This window comes from Camellia sinensis, chromosome 5, assembly GCF_055761805.1.
Source record: "Camellia sinensis isolate YWXY chromosome 5, ASM5576180v1, whole genome shotgun sequence".
Classification (NCBI taxonomy): domain Eukaryota; kingdom Viridiplantae; phylum Streptophyta; class Magnoliopsida; order Ericales; family Theaceae; genus Camellia; species Camellia sinensis.
Window position 1 is genome coordinate 135,931,680 of NC_138965.1, and position 16,107 is coordinate 135,947,786.

Here is a 16,107-nt window from a genome sequence, read left to right on the forward strand (position 1 = left end):
AGGCCCATCGGCCTTAGTATGTCTGAAAAGAGCTGCAAATGTACCATTGGATCCCCAGACCTATCGAAATGATCTATGTGCAGTATTTTAAACCGGTCCGGTCGGTATACCCATCCTCAATATCTGGAATGGACTTCACACCCTGAGACTTCTTGAATAGCTTTTCAAGCTTGCTCACTTTTAACGCTGTGGGGTCCACCTCGAACTCAAAGGGAGAATCCGGTAGGTTGGTCTGTACTTTGGACAGCTGGGGTAGGATTGGGGGCAGAGCCGGCCCAGTTGGAATGTCCGTATCATCCTGGACGTTAACTGTCTCCCCGAGTATGGGAACTTTTGGTGGGGGAGGAACCTGGTGTGAAACAGATGCTCCAGTTTGCTGCTGTAACCTAGTGATTAACTCTGCCTGTTGGGCCATGACCTCGGCCTGTTGTTTGGCAAATTCTGTTTGACGGGCAGCGTCCTGCTGCATGGTTTTCGTACTCTCCTGGAGTTGACGCATCATCTCTTCTAAACTTGCCATATTGTACTGATCTAACTAAACAACTGCTATATCTGTCCCTGCAATAGAAACTGAGACCTCAGCCCGACTGTTCACTAATGGGGTAGACCACTGATCTGGCGACCGCTGTACCGATACACTGCGCCTTTTTGACCTCCGCCTGGTAACCGGGGGTAAAGAAAGGAACACTGCTTGTCCGTCTATCAGATCCCTAGATCGATTAAGTCTACGACCTCTAACCCAGAGTGCTCAGGGGATATCTAACTGGTCGGATGCAATGGCGCTAAACTACCTTGCAAAAAGATAAATAAAGCATAATAAGGAAATAAAATGACCTGAAAAACGGACAGCATATTAGTTTAAATAAAGACAACACACAGTTGGCAAACACACGCTGAATGAACTGTTCTCAACCACTGATCACTGTTTTCAAAATTACTGCCCCGAAACTGAATCTGATACCCGCAGATATAACTGATTCTCAAAATACTGATGCCCGTAGGCTTGATACTCAGACTTGCAAACTGATACGTGTATTCCTGTAGAGGCACACTCTAAAAGCACATAACAAACAAATGAGAGCCAAAACACCACTATGTTGGGGTAGGGTTTCCTTGTCCTATTTTGTCAGGAGCTAGGGTTTCGCTATGCACATAGCGGTTTCAAACAACCTATAATCGGGTAGCAACTTGTCCTAGTTTGGAATAGTCACTATGGATTCCGAATATGCACTAGGTCGAATGGTCAAAAGGGGTGCCCTGGTAAAAATCAGGGTTTGTGTTGCCGTCGTGGAAGAGCCCGCAACCGGTCAGCCTTATGGCATGCTTCTCAAAGCAAGCCTTCGGCAAACCGTTCAGGAATAGCATACGGTAAACAAGGTGTCCTAGGCGCATCAATGCAAATGCAATGCAAAAAGACACATAAGTGTAGTCAAAACAAGATATCATGAGTTCGAGTCAAGTTCTCTAAATCCCCAGCAGAGTTGCCAGAAACTGTAGACGCGCCCTTGGGCTTCAATGCTACAGTTCGGACTCAAATGTCACGGTTCTTAATCTGATCTCACAATGTACGATGTGAGATTAATAAATTACCAAAGAGTCCAAATCCGGCAAATCGTTTTGGAAAACTGATTTTTAAGAAAGAAGTGCCAAACATGGACTGTTTTGCCAGATACAGAGTTGCCACCTAAATATTTTATTTTGGGGGAATTTAGGAAACCCTGACTCGTCGCCTAAGGCCACGTGTTCGTCATCACCAAAGTTGCCTTAGCTCGGGAACTTGGGTACGATTGGGGAAGGTCATCTATGAGCACCCCCGCTCACCTGATCAAAGATCGGCTTGTACTAAACATGATATCTTGTTTTTGAAAACACATGTGTTCTTATTCTGATTAATTAGCTAGAATTACTATGTGATGCGCACAACACACAAGTATAGACTAGATCGCCTAATTTGGAACAAAGCATCGTATATCCGTTTGTTTGGAAACAGTTTGAAGTTTGCTACTCGCAAGTAGGCTAAAATGTGGATTTCGATGAATTGTCCCAATTCAAGTAATCCAACCTTCACCCACAGGCATTCAAGCAGTTATATCACATAAGCAATTAGCCTCATGGCAAGCATGCTTTCTTGTTAACACTCACATACATGTAAGATGCTAAAGCATAAACACTTACAGTGTACTCCGAGTCAAGCCAAGAAACTTGTTAGAAATCATGCATGATCCTAGTTCATGTTAAAATGGCTAATGCAACGCATACAAAATGCAACTAGAATAGGCTCGGCTAATCTAAAATGGCATATGAGATGCGACAATTCGATACACGTATTCAACTTGGAATTGAAATACAATACAGTTAGTATGATGCGCCGAGCCCGGTGCATGCAATACAGATGAATGATGCAAACATGTATAGCATAAGGATGCTAAATGAAATATGCCCTAAAACTAACCATCGTAAGCGGTTAAGTAAAAGGGAGAAGGGGGAAATGGGGGCATGAAACATTTTTGAAAGAAAAGAGCCATGATAGAGACCCCCTCCATTCACCACCCCCACAATCCCCCACAGACACGTGGCAGGTGGTGATTGGAGGAGCAGAAAAAAAGAAAAAAGAAAAAGAAAATATAATCAATGAGAGAGAGAGGGGGTCAAAGGGGGCGGGGGAAAAGGTTCTAAAATGGGAAAGAAAGTACAAGGTCACATGGGGAAGGGTCTAATCAGCCTTGAGAGCTCAAAAAACAAACTCTCAATTTTTTTTTAGATGGTTAAAAGTTAATTTTTTTTTTAAATTTTTTTAAAAATAATGTATAAAAAATGTAAAAGATGATGTGACTTAAAATGTGTTAAAAAATAAAAAATAATTTTTAACCCACGTATATTTAGAGTTTTGGGTTTTTCTTCTAAATTTCTTCTATTTTTCGGTATAATAATGTATTGGTGCATTAAGTGTCCGAATCTCACAAATTTTGTGCGATAATTTTAAATAAATTAATTAAATATATCAATAATATTTATCGATTTTAGGAAGTCCATCTCTCAAATCCTAAGTTGAATTGAATACTTGTGCACAAAGCGAGACAAATTGTACATTAATTTTTCAATTCATCATAATCACTCTAGATTGGTGCTGTTTGGTGTAGTCGTTAAAACAGATTATAGATTATACCTTAACAGATTATATATTATGACTTTAATCAGAAGCTGTAAATCTGTTTGGTATAGCTGTTGGATTATAGATTTAAGTTGCTAAGTAGTGTTTGTTAAATAAGCTGTGAAGTAGTTTTTTCAATTAATTTTTATTTTTTATTATTCACTATTTGTCTACATTTTTCATAAATAATAATAATAATATTTAATAGTCCATTTAGGTCTTTTTCTACTTTTAAAAAAATAAAAAATAAAAAAATCTAAGAATATAACCGTGAATTAACATGTCCACAGCAGACGCTGATAATCAGAAGTAAGGGGTGAGCGGCTTCTCAGAATCAGCTTTTTTAACTTAAAATAAGTTGTTAGAATCAGAAACTGTTTGAAATAAGTTTAACCAAACAATCCAAAATAACTTTTTAAAAGCCAGAAGCCATAAGTTGGCTTAAAAAAGCTCCACCAAACACCCCCATTAACTAGTTACATTATATTCACATTCAGTTTGTTTGGTTAGGTTTTTCAAAAAATAATTTTCAGAAAATTTTACTTTCTTATTTTTCGTATTTTTTTTTATTTTTACTGAATTTTTTTAATATTTTAAACAATTTTTTTTTTTTTTTTTACTTTTTAGACAACACAAAGCTAAATATGAATTAGGAAATTTTTGTGAACAATATGGTTTATCTACAATAGCCCATTCTCGTCGAAAAAATAGTAAAAACAAAAAAATATTCTTACAAATATTCTAATAAGGGTAAAAAGAAATATTTTCCTTCTAAATCTACTGATAAATACTATACTAAACCCAAAAAGAAATATCATAAAAAATCTACTAAGACAGAGTCAAAGTCCACTTCAGATGTTGTTATAATTGTGGTAAAAAGGGTCATCATTTCAATAAATGCAAATTAAAAGGCAAAATTAAAGCTAAACTTAATCAATTACAGATCACTGATGAACATCAACGTCGAATATTAGACATATTTAAATTAACCACTTCTCCAAATCAATCTCCTGATCAATCTAGTAATTCATCTGATAACAATATTTCCTCTAGTGATACTTCTACCTATTATTCTCCTAACGATACTACTGACGATGAAATTGAATTAGGATGTAATGATACCTGCTGTAAAACAGTCAATGTTCTTAGCAAATCTCAACAAGAGGAAACTGCTCTCATTAAATTATTTAGTAAATTAGAAAATCTTGAATTAAAACGATAATATACTAATAAGTTGAAATCTTTATTAATTAATAAAGATAAGAAACCCAAGCATGATAAACCAATCGTTAGTTTAAATAAAACTTTGGACCGATTTAAAAAAGAAAAATATAAAAAAGTCACTTTACAAGATTTACAAAATGAAATTAATCATATTAAACTAATTATTTAGGAATTAAAAAGTAAAGACAAAACCTTAGAAGATGACATTACTCTATTAAAAAACAACAAAAGTCTTAATGATTTCCAACCACCCAATCAATCACCCTCTGGATCAGAAAGTGAATCTAACTCTGAACCAGATCCAAACAAAGTCATCTTTGATAATAGAACTACTCCACACAATAGTGATCATGATAATAATCACCTTAATATAATTAATCGAATTAATATTCAAAAATGGCATTCAAAAGTCAAATTAGTTATTAATGATTTTGAAATAGAAGTCATCACATTAATTGATACTGGCGCTGATTTAAATTGTATTCAAGAAAGATTAATTCATACCAAATATTATCATAAGGCTACTGAACAATTAAGTTCTGCCAATGGAAGTCAAATGCATATCAAATATAAATTACCAAAAGTACATATTTGTCAAAATAATGTTTGTTTCAAAACATCTGTTGTGTTAGTTCGAAACCTAACTGATAAAGTCATTTTAGGTACACCATTTATCTTTTATTATATCCTTTCACTACTACTCCTAAAGGAATAACTACACAAACTTTTGGCAACACTGTCACTTTCAAATTTTTATCTCCACCTGAGATCAAAGAATTAAATCAATTAAAAGAATGTTCAATTTCTCAATCTATTAATTGATTAACCAAACAACTCAAATTTCTCAAAGAAGAAGTAAATTACAAACAAATTGAATCTCGATTAACTAATCTCATTCTTATATCTAAAATTGATGGATTTAAAAACCAATTAGCAAATACCGTTTGTTCTACTTTACCAAGTGTTTTTTGGCATAGGAAAAAACATGTAGTAACACTTCCTTACATTAAAATTTTTAATGAAAAACAAATTCCTACCAAGTATTGACCTATCCAAATGAATCATGAATTAATAGAAATGTGCAAAACAGAAATTAACGAACTATTAAAAAATAATATTATTAGTAAAAGTAAGTCACCTTGGTCTTGCCTTGCTTTTTATGGTAATAAAAATGCTGAACTTGAACGAGGTGTTCCCCGATTAGTCATTAATTATAAACCACTAAACAAGGTTTTGGAATGGATCCGATATCCAATCCCTAATAAAAAAAGATTTAATTAAAAGACTTAGTCAAGCCGTCATTTTTAGTAAATTCGATCTAAAAAGTGGATTTTGGAAAATATAAATTCATCATGATGACCGTTATAAAACTGCCTTTACTACCCTTTTTGGTCATTACGAATGGAATGTCATGCCCTTTGAATTAAAAAATGCTCCTAGTGAATTTCAAAATATTATAAATGAGATTTTTAATCCCTTTAGTCATTTTTCCATAGTCTATATTGATGATGTCCTCATTTTCTCTAAGTCATTTGATGAACATTGGAAACATCTTAATTCTTTTTTCCATATTATCAAATTTAATGGTTTAGTCATCTCTGCTCCTAAAATTAAATTTTTCCAAACTAAAGTTCGATTCTTAGGTTATGATAGTCACCAAAGTACTATTCTTCCTATCAATAGGTCTATTGAATTTGCTTCTAAGTTCCCTGATGAAATCTTAGACAAAACCCTATTACAACGATTTTTAGGTTCCTTAAATTATATTGCTGAATTTTATAAGGACCTTAGAAAAACTTGTTAACCCCTATTTGATCAGTTAAAAGATAATCCTCCACCTTGGTCTCCTACACATACTACTATTGTTCAACAAGTCAAAAAATATGTCAGGACTTTACCCTGTCTTGGTATTTCTATTGAAAATTCTTTCAAAATTATTCAAACTGATGCCTCTAATGTTGGTTATGGAGGTATCCTTCTTAAGAAAATCACTCCTCAGTCATCTAAACAAATCGTTCATTTTCATTCTGGTGTCTGAAACAAAGCACAAAAGAATTATAGTACTATTAAACAAGAAATTTTATCTATTGTTTTATGTATTAGTAAATTTCAAGATGATATTTTCAATCAAAAATTCTTATTACGCGTTGATTATTAAAGTGCTAAATATGTTTTAGAAAAAGATGTTCAAAATATTGCTAGTAAACATATTTTTGCCCGATGGCAATCTATTTTAAGTATTTTTTATTTTGATATTGAATATATACCTGGTCGTCAAAATTCTATTCCCGATTTCGTTACCCGTGAATTTTTACAGGGTGGATAACGGATGGCCACTCCTTTTATTTCCTACCATAAATTAAAAGTCACCTATTATAGAAAACTTGTTTACCAAACTGCTTACCATATTGCTTTCCTTAAGACAGCTTGCAAAACTACTCGCTGTGCATAATTCATACAATTTTATCAAATTACTAGTTGTCGCAATTTACTTGCTCATTATACTAATTGTCTTCATTTCCATATGAACAAATTAGATATCCTCAGTGGATGCTAATTCTATTCACCTTATTTGTTTACAGATGACAAGACCTTCTAGTAAAGCCATCGTTCCAACTAGTAAATCCATTGTTGTTCCTCCTATTGACCTAATCACCAGATATCATCCTATTGACACTATCAACCGTTACCAAGTTCTTGGTAATATCCCTAAACCTAGTTATACATCCGCTCTTGCTTCAAATCCATTCGCTTCTTCTTCTCAGTCACTCACTTCTTACCCTCCTAACCCAGTCCAATCTGATTATGTCAAATTTCAATTAACTAATCTCTTTTTCAAAAAAACCCATTCACAAGAATACCCATAATATTCTTGATCTAGTTAAATCCTATTTTCCTCCTGGATGGCATTTTGTTCCACTCTATCCAGAAAAGTCAATTACCTACTACAAAGATATTCTCTTTCATCATCAGTTAATAGTCATTAAACACATCTATGATCGTACATACACTAGTAAAATTGTTTACCATTCTCTTTACATCCACAATATAGTTTCTCTTGATGAATGGGGTCCTCCTTTTTAACTTAGAGATTTACCTGGTCATACAATTCAATATAGTTATTATGACTATATGGATGCCTTGTTTAAAGTTCTCCCGTATCAAAATGAGTCATATAGTCACTCATGGTTCCTCCAATTTGACCATATATTCAAGTCAGAATTTCCCACTTGGTTTCTTCGATGGTGGACTCAGCATGGTGATATTCCTGAGATCTTCCCCTCTGTTTTAATTGAACAAGTAAATTATTTCTCTTTTGTTTTTAAACTCAGTCAACAACAAAAACAATTTCCTTGGTTACTCATTTTTATATCCAAATACAAAGTCCCCTGGATATTTAAATGGCAATATGCTATTTTCTGATAACCTGGTTATTCGCCAACACTTTGTTAAATGGTGGGATAATTTTAAACCCCAACGCATAATTGATCAAGTTCAAGAAGAATTCTCAGTCAATCTCCATGCACCAACACCTGCAATGGTCAAAGCTCAACAGAATCTAACTGCTTCAGTCACCCAAGGAACTCAAGGAAGCCCAATTCCACCAGTCAAACTTGGAAGCCCAACAACCAGCTCTTCCAAGCCCAAATCATCCAAATCCAAGTCAGCTCAGTCAAAGCCCAAAGCTAAGACCAAGTCATCCAGTGATGAATTGATCCAGATGGCCAAGCTATTGATGGCCCAAACCAAGTCACAGGTTGGAGATGAAACCTTTGAAGAATCTAGTTCCCCTAAGGCTTTAACCAATAATGATCCTTACGGACCTCAGTTTCAAGATGCTCAGGACCCATATGCTTAAACAGTCAGCCATTAGATTCTATATATGTATAAATCAGCTTCAGTCACTACTCTTACTTTGAGAAAGGCTGCTGATATATATATATATATATATATATTGATTCCCCATTAGTCAATTTGTGCAGTCATGTTCCCTCACTGCAAGAGAAAAAAAAAAAAGGAGTAAAAAAAGTTCTTGGTCATGGAAAGATGCTTTCTGCAACTATGTACCTCTTATTTTCAAGCTTTTCAGAAGTCACAAGTCTCACAGTATTTTCCAACTTTTGAAGTCACAAGCCTCATAGCTCCAATCACGGACCTTATAGTTCCAAGTTTCACAAGCTCAACAGTTATCCACTTTGCCTATAAAAGAGGCTTCTCAGTCAAGACCAAGGCAGTTCGCATTTTCTCTCAGCCTCTGTAAAACTTTAAGTTTGTATTAAAATTCAATTTTCAAAGATGCAAATAGAAGTTGTATTTTCCAATTAATTCTAGTAAACAATTCTGTATTTTCCAGTAACCAATTGTAAGTTAATATTGTGAGCTTAATTTCCTTATATGTTCTTATTTAAAATATTTTATTTAGTTTATTTATTAACTTGTTTGTTTTAATTTATGCTTATTAGTTTATTAAATTTATGTGCTGCTTTCGTCTCATATTGTGAGCTTAATTTCCTTATCTGTTCTTATTTAAAATATTTTGTTTAGTTTATTTATTAACTTGTTTGTTTTAATTTATGCTTATTAGTTTATTAAATTTATTAAATTTATGCTTATTATTTTATTTAAGTTTCAGATCAATGCACATTTTTAGACCTTCCTTTTGAATTGTACTAATTATGTCACCATAAGTTAAATTATCATATTCTATAATGCCAATAGGTTGGCTAAGGACATCTCTTATTTTATGAGTAAAAAGGTTAGGTAATCCATTAATAATTTTTTTTTTTCCAAAATGACTTAGTACAATCTTCTCTAAGCATTACTCTAGAAGTAAAAATATCTTTATATCATCTAAAATCACTTAGAGTATGGCAAATGAGATTACTAAGTTGATCATGGATACAAGAATGAATATTGGCTGGTGTGTCTATAAAATGTTTGACTATGGTATATATTAAAGTATTAATACCATCAGGGATACTAGATCCTATTTCTTCGTCAAAGATGGGAAAATCATTATCATCCATTTAAACAACATGTTGAATAGATTCTCGTTGATCAGAAGTGAGATATTTATCCCACCAAGATTTAAGTATACCAGTAAATCCAATAGTAATTAAAATAACGATTTCAGGTTAGGTATAATTAGGATAATTAGTAAGGTAACTGTTTGCAACCATAGATAAATGATTGAGTTTTTGGAGAATTTGATGTTCACTAAGACCATCGATATTCCATTCATATAATTTTTTAACAGAAACGGAAAATTGATTACTAATATTGGTTTCTTCAAATTAGAGATCAGGAGGTGTAGGTTTAGTGTACCAATTTTTTTGTAAGAGTAGTAGGTTAGGGTGTGTGATTCTATTAAGATGAGAAGGTTGAAATTGTTGTGCTAACTTAGTGATTTCATTATCGCTAGACGTATCAAAATGACTAGGAAATTCTAGTGGAGGTTGTTGTGTTAGGACAGTAATTCCTTTGCTTGTAGATGTAGACATTTTATTAAATAATTTTTCAATGGCTTCAACTATAGTATTATCTTGAGTAGCTAAGCTTAAGCGCTTTCTAGTACTAGAAAGATTAATAAGAGGTTTATCTAAAAGTTTACTTGTAGAAATATGACTAATGGAGTAATCCTCAAAAGTAGTTTCGAGTTTATCTAGTTGTTTACCAATAGTTTTTAAACACTGATTGGTATAATTATTTTGTTCAATGACTTTTTTAATTTTAGATTCTTCACTAGGGAGTTTAAAAGGAAAAGCATGAACAATGGTGCCTTTATGTTCAATCAGAATGGTTTCTAAAGGAGGGTGACTAGATGAAACAGAAGTGGTAAGGGAAATTTTTCATTTAGTTTTTGTAATAACATTACTTTTTGATAATAATTTTCTAAATAATCAAAGAAATTAATTTTAGTATTGATTTTTGTCATAAATTTATACCATTTTCTAGTAATTTTAGATTGTTGTTTTATATCATAAGTATTCTTATATGTACATCTTTTTGACTTATTTGCAATAAAGGTGAATTCAGCATGAAGTTTATTAAGGTCTGGAGTAAAAGATTTACTTATTGTTAATAATTGTGGGTTAATAGGAGGAACTACTTCAAAATCAGTTTGAGTAGGTGAATTTTGAGATACAGTATCTTCTTCTTGAAGGTGTGTGCACTACTAAAAAAACCACTTTTTGCGACCGCTATAAACCGTCGCAAATAATAAAAAACAGTCGCAAAAGACTTTTTGCGACGGCCCATGCGACGGCAAATGGGGGTCGCGAATATGGGGGTGGCAAATACTTTTTGCGACGGCAAAACAACGGTCGCAAATTATTTGCGACCACCTAAACTACTTATGGCGACCGCTATTTTGCCGTCGCAAAAAACAAAAAAAAAACACTAACATGATCTTTGGCGACCATCTTGTTACTGTCGCAAAAAATTAAAAATAAAAATAAAAATAAATAAATGAAAGTGTAGCGTTAAGCACTCTATGAATAACAATGACAAGAATTCAGACAATATAGCATTATAGTTTTATTGAACATTCTATTTGAGTCTCAAAATTTGAGCTACATGTAAAAGTTATTACAACTAAAAACTTGAAAAAAGTTCTTTTATGAAAAAAATACAATCCAGAACTGGCCAATCTTCTCATCAATTTTCTTGCTCGGGTGTTTCTCCACTCTATCAATGAACTGGCATAACACCTTGCACCCATATTCATCAAGATCATTTCAGCAAACACTTCCACTAATGCTTTGGCAACCTATAATTGATGCCAACCAAAATGTCACAAGCAACAAAGATGAATTATTTCACTATAAAGGTGAGAGCAGAAGTCCTTTCAGATTCATGGGGTTAATTTTTGGAGCGCATGTGCATGTGTAAGCAAGCACACACATAATTATTCTATGTCAGATGAACATAAGAAAGACTAGAAAATATAACCAAAATTCTGGTTATCAGAACAAAAACAAGTGAAACAAGAGGGATTAACTATAATATGTATAATAGAACTACTAGTGTAATCTAGTGCCAAATTAAAAAAATTCCACTAATTTGCAAAAAAAGAGAATTTTTTTTGAAGAACTAATTCTAGAAAACTAAAAGACATACCAAATTTAAAATCAATGTCACAATGAAGAAGTATGAAGCAAATAGGAACATACAACAGAAGCTCCACAAGCCGTGGACAGACACACCTGCCTCAAGCACAGCTTGAATTTTGTCATTTCGACTAAGATGAGAATTTTCCTGAGAAACTTCATACACAGATGGTATAGGTGGGGACCTGGTTGTTTTTGTAGCCTGAGCATCCACATTCTTGGTTGCAAATTTTTTTTCTAAAATCATAAGGTAAGACTGCAGGTTGCTCTTGGCGAGTCCATGAGTTGCTAAAATTGCCTGGCAACTTTGCCTGGTTACCCCATACAGGGGGAGATACGGCAGTTCTGTAAGACAAATCAACAGCATAATCAGATAAATTTGGGGAAAATTACACATATCTTAGGATAAACTATGTGCTACTAACTAGAGCATGTCCGAAATGAACAAAAAATTCTCTTAATAAAAAGCACATGACTTTAACCATTTAACCAACAACGGTAATATTCTTTACTACCATTTTACAACAATGAGCAACCAAAAAAATACCAAAAGAGCTCTGCGCACCGCAATTTTGACAATTTTTTAGACAGGTATTTAGTAAGATACTATATGATTGACATGGGATGAGGCAAAGCAGGCCTCCTAAACCCAAAATGAGCCCACATCTACACCTGTTAAAAGGGCTTCAAACCCCATCCAGTATGGATATTCAGAGCAGGTTACCTAATAGTCCCGATATATGCCCATCCTGGTAGACGTTGTCAAGGTACTTGCAGCCCAAACCTTAACCCCAGCCATGGGTCCTAATGCACGATATCCCGTGGGAGTCTGGTGCAGCACAAGACATGTTATAATTAAGAGATCTGCGGTTTCAACTATATACCAGATCATAATTCTGGACCTATTTATTCATGATTTTATCCCAAATTTTCATCAAAAGCAACCAACATCTGCAATAGCAATGTCATAGAACATGGTGCATAATAGACAAACTTTCAATGTTTTTATCCTCTAGATGCAGTGGAACTTGTTACTAGATTCTAACCTTCCACCTGCATTGCTTGAGTACGAGCAACATGCTTAAATTTTCCATAACATTAACAAATACACAGTAACGAGCACTTGCCTACACACACAGAAGGCACAACTTATGTTACAAATACCTCTGAGTTTCAACAAAAGGACCAAAATTGTCAACAGAATGATGGTTTTCTGGGAAAAAAGGAGGTGGTCGTGGCCTCTGAGGTACAAGCTGCCCATGATCATTGAAGAGTGAATCTGAAGGCCTACCCAAATAAACAAAGCAAAAGTTGTTAGATACTCAAAATAAACTGCAATAGAAGACCATAAGTCTTAAAAATGCTATTTGTCATGTGGAACAAGTGATAGAACGATTAGAATAAAATTGATAGGTGGGTGAAGGGAAATGTAGTCCACACACAGATAATTCAGTAGAATGATTCACGATCCATGAAATAACAGAACACACCCATACGAAATAAAATAAAATTAAAAAACAAGATAACTTTTAGGATGCAAGTACAGTAATTCTGAATAAATTATACGAACCTGCCAGAACGTGTGGCAACCTCTCCACTCGTGGGCATATATAAAGAACTCTTTTTCGGGTCCACAATGCCAGAACTTATATGGAAACTTGAAGATCTTCATGTACACCATCACATCACATTTCTCAATGGCCTCCATTTTCCACCTCTGTTTCATAATTTTATTCATTTGTTAATTTTCGAGTATATAATAATAGCAATAAAGGAGAAGATCATGTCAGCAAGCATTCTTAGGTGAAGGGACCACAACCAAGCATGTACAATAATTTAAAAATACTGTATATATTTTAAAATTATGTGAAGATGTTATACATGTGCATTGGTTCAGCAACTTCATGCAAAGAATTTCTAGGCACAGAAGCTCAACCATTTAAACAATTCAAATAATACATATTTAGCATTGTAAGAAGAAGGGAAAAAAAAAATTTCATCCAAACTAATAGAGAGTTTGTTTCCCATGCATATTTTGAGAGTGGAGAAGGAAAAAAAATTTGGTCAAAGTTAAATTTCAATGTAAGAAGAAGAAACGAACCTCGTTTTATCTTTTTATCTAAATTTCTTATTTAATAACACTTTAAATTAAATTAATTTAACTACCTTAATTTATTATTATAAAAATTAATCATCAAACTACTTTAATCTAGTTTTCAATTTTTAACTCAATTTTTTATTTAACAACATTTTAAAATAAACATAAACATACATATATTAATTGGAACTGTGCTGTATCCTTCTTAGGCACAAGAGTCACAATCAAGGACACAATGTATTAATTGTATCAGAGTATACTTAAGTATCCATTAAACAAAGTGAAATGATCAACGTAACATATATATAATCAGCAGACCTTGAACCTAAATGTTCAGATTATACAGAGGTTAGAATTAGAAATCAAAACACGAGAGATTCATGTATCTAATTGAGATAATCAAATCATCAAACACAACAAGCAACGTAAATTATAGTTAAAATTCGAATCAAATTGTTTACCTGAACCGAAGCTTGAGTCCCAGCTGACACGATCGCAGTCGCAGCAGCGCTTATCGTATCTAGAGAGTTGTTGTTCGTGCTTCTCATCTCTTGGTTTTTTTCTCTTTGCTCGATCAAACAATTAACCTAATTTCACTCAACAATTTTCTGTTTCATCGTCGATCAAATCTCGTAGAGGCTGTATCTTTCTCAAGAAAATTCAACTTAGAAAATTGAATTTGGAGTCAGAAAATGAAATTGAAGATCAGAGAAACAGAAAATGATGAAGAAAGTGAGAGACCGAGAGACAGAGATTCATACCACTAGAGCTGCGACAATGGCGAGCGAGAGAGACAGTTTGTGAAGTGAGAGGGAAAGGGACTAGGGCATTGGCATATAAAATAAATAAAAGAAATAGGAATAATAAATTGAGCAAAGTAAAATGATGTAGTTTTGAACTATTTTCCATTCATTTATTTTTTGCATCCGCTTTTTTCCCGCTTGCAAATATTTTTTTTTTTTGCGACGGTTAAATAGTCAGTTGCAAAAAATTAGACGCAAAAAGTCAATTTTCTAGTAGTGATATGTGCCTCGATGGTTCAAATCAGCATCGGACATGTCCTTCACTCCTAACAAGCTACCAATTCCATCGTTAGCAAATAGTAGTTCTGGATCATTAAGAGCTACACCAAATATTTCTTCATAGTTCTCAATATTCAAGTCAACTTCCTAAGAGAAAGAAGTACAGTATGATGATTTCATGCTATAATTGAGAATACATATTCACACACACACACACCCCATTGGGAATTGATGAAAAGGTAAAGCCGTACCTAAGAGCTCACTTCCTTTGTAGCTTTATCATGGACCTTAGAATACGATTGGCCAGATTCAGCAAACTTTAGAATACAAGTCCTGGAAAAGAACCAAATTCACTTCAACAATTACATATGCACTTCATTTTCACATTCAAGTGAAAGGAGACTAAAACAATGTTTACAAGACCTTTTTACCTAACATAACAGAACCAAACTCCACTAACTTCCTTCTATCTATTTTTTCTACTAGAGCTTTGAGCTCTTTGCTTTTCTTCAGTTTACACAACACACCACATCTTATTTTATGACCTTTTTTTTTTCTCCCTCTTACCCACATGTAGAACTTATACACATTACAAAAACTTGAAATTTTTTCTCCTGGTCTTCAATTATAACATTACTTCCTAAAATAATCTTTCTAGAAAGAAGAAAAACAACAATCAATGTAATTTGAGTATTTCAACACAAAACTTGGAGTTTTAACCAAGCAATTTAACACCAGAAGGCACTACATATATACTTACATATATAAAAAAGCATTTAAAAGACTTGCTTAGGCACTAAAAGGTCAGAATTCTTCACTAAAATTTCTAAGTTTACAAGGTTTTCACTTATTCCTTTAGAGCATAGCATAAAAGCCACCAAAATCACAATTTTTTGCTACCTTTTTCTACTGCATAGAAGAACTACCATCTCTATTTTTTTTTAGTTTGCTAGCTTACAGGCACACACAGCCCTCTTTTCTCATGTTTTCTACAAAGAGGTCCCTGCATATATTAAAATTACCCACTACAGGACATACATACACTGACAATTTCTAAACAAAAGATTATTATAAAAAATTAATAATAGTAATTAGTTGTGACTCATGTAGTTATTGGTTAGATTATTATAAAATTATCTCATTTCCTATACATCAATAATGGGCGAGTGATACAAAAGGTAATCAAAATAGAGAAATTCTATAGCTCACATCTTTAGTATTCTTTTATTACCAGAAATGAAAAATAACCTGATATGTAGATTGGAATTTTAAATTGAAAAAACAAGGCAATGGGATGATAAATTCTAATTCTATTTACATGGCAAACAAATTCAAAGATCCAAAGAATAATAAATAAACATAGAATAAGAAGTCAAACAATTAATAAATAAATACAGAATAAGAAGTCAAACAATCCTAAACTTTACAATGGTTTACAATATGAAAGATAGAGCTGCGTGAAGTTTTAGTTTGGAAAGCCACTAAACTGACATTCTTGTAAAA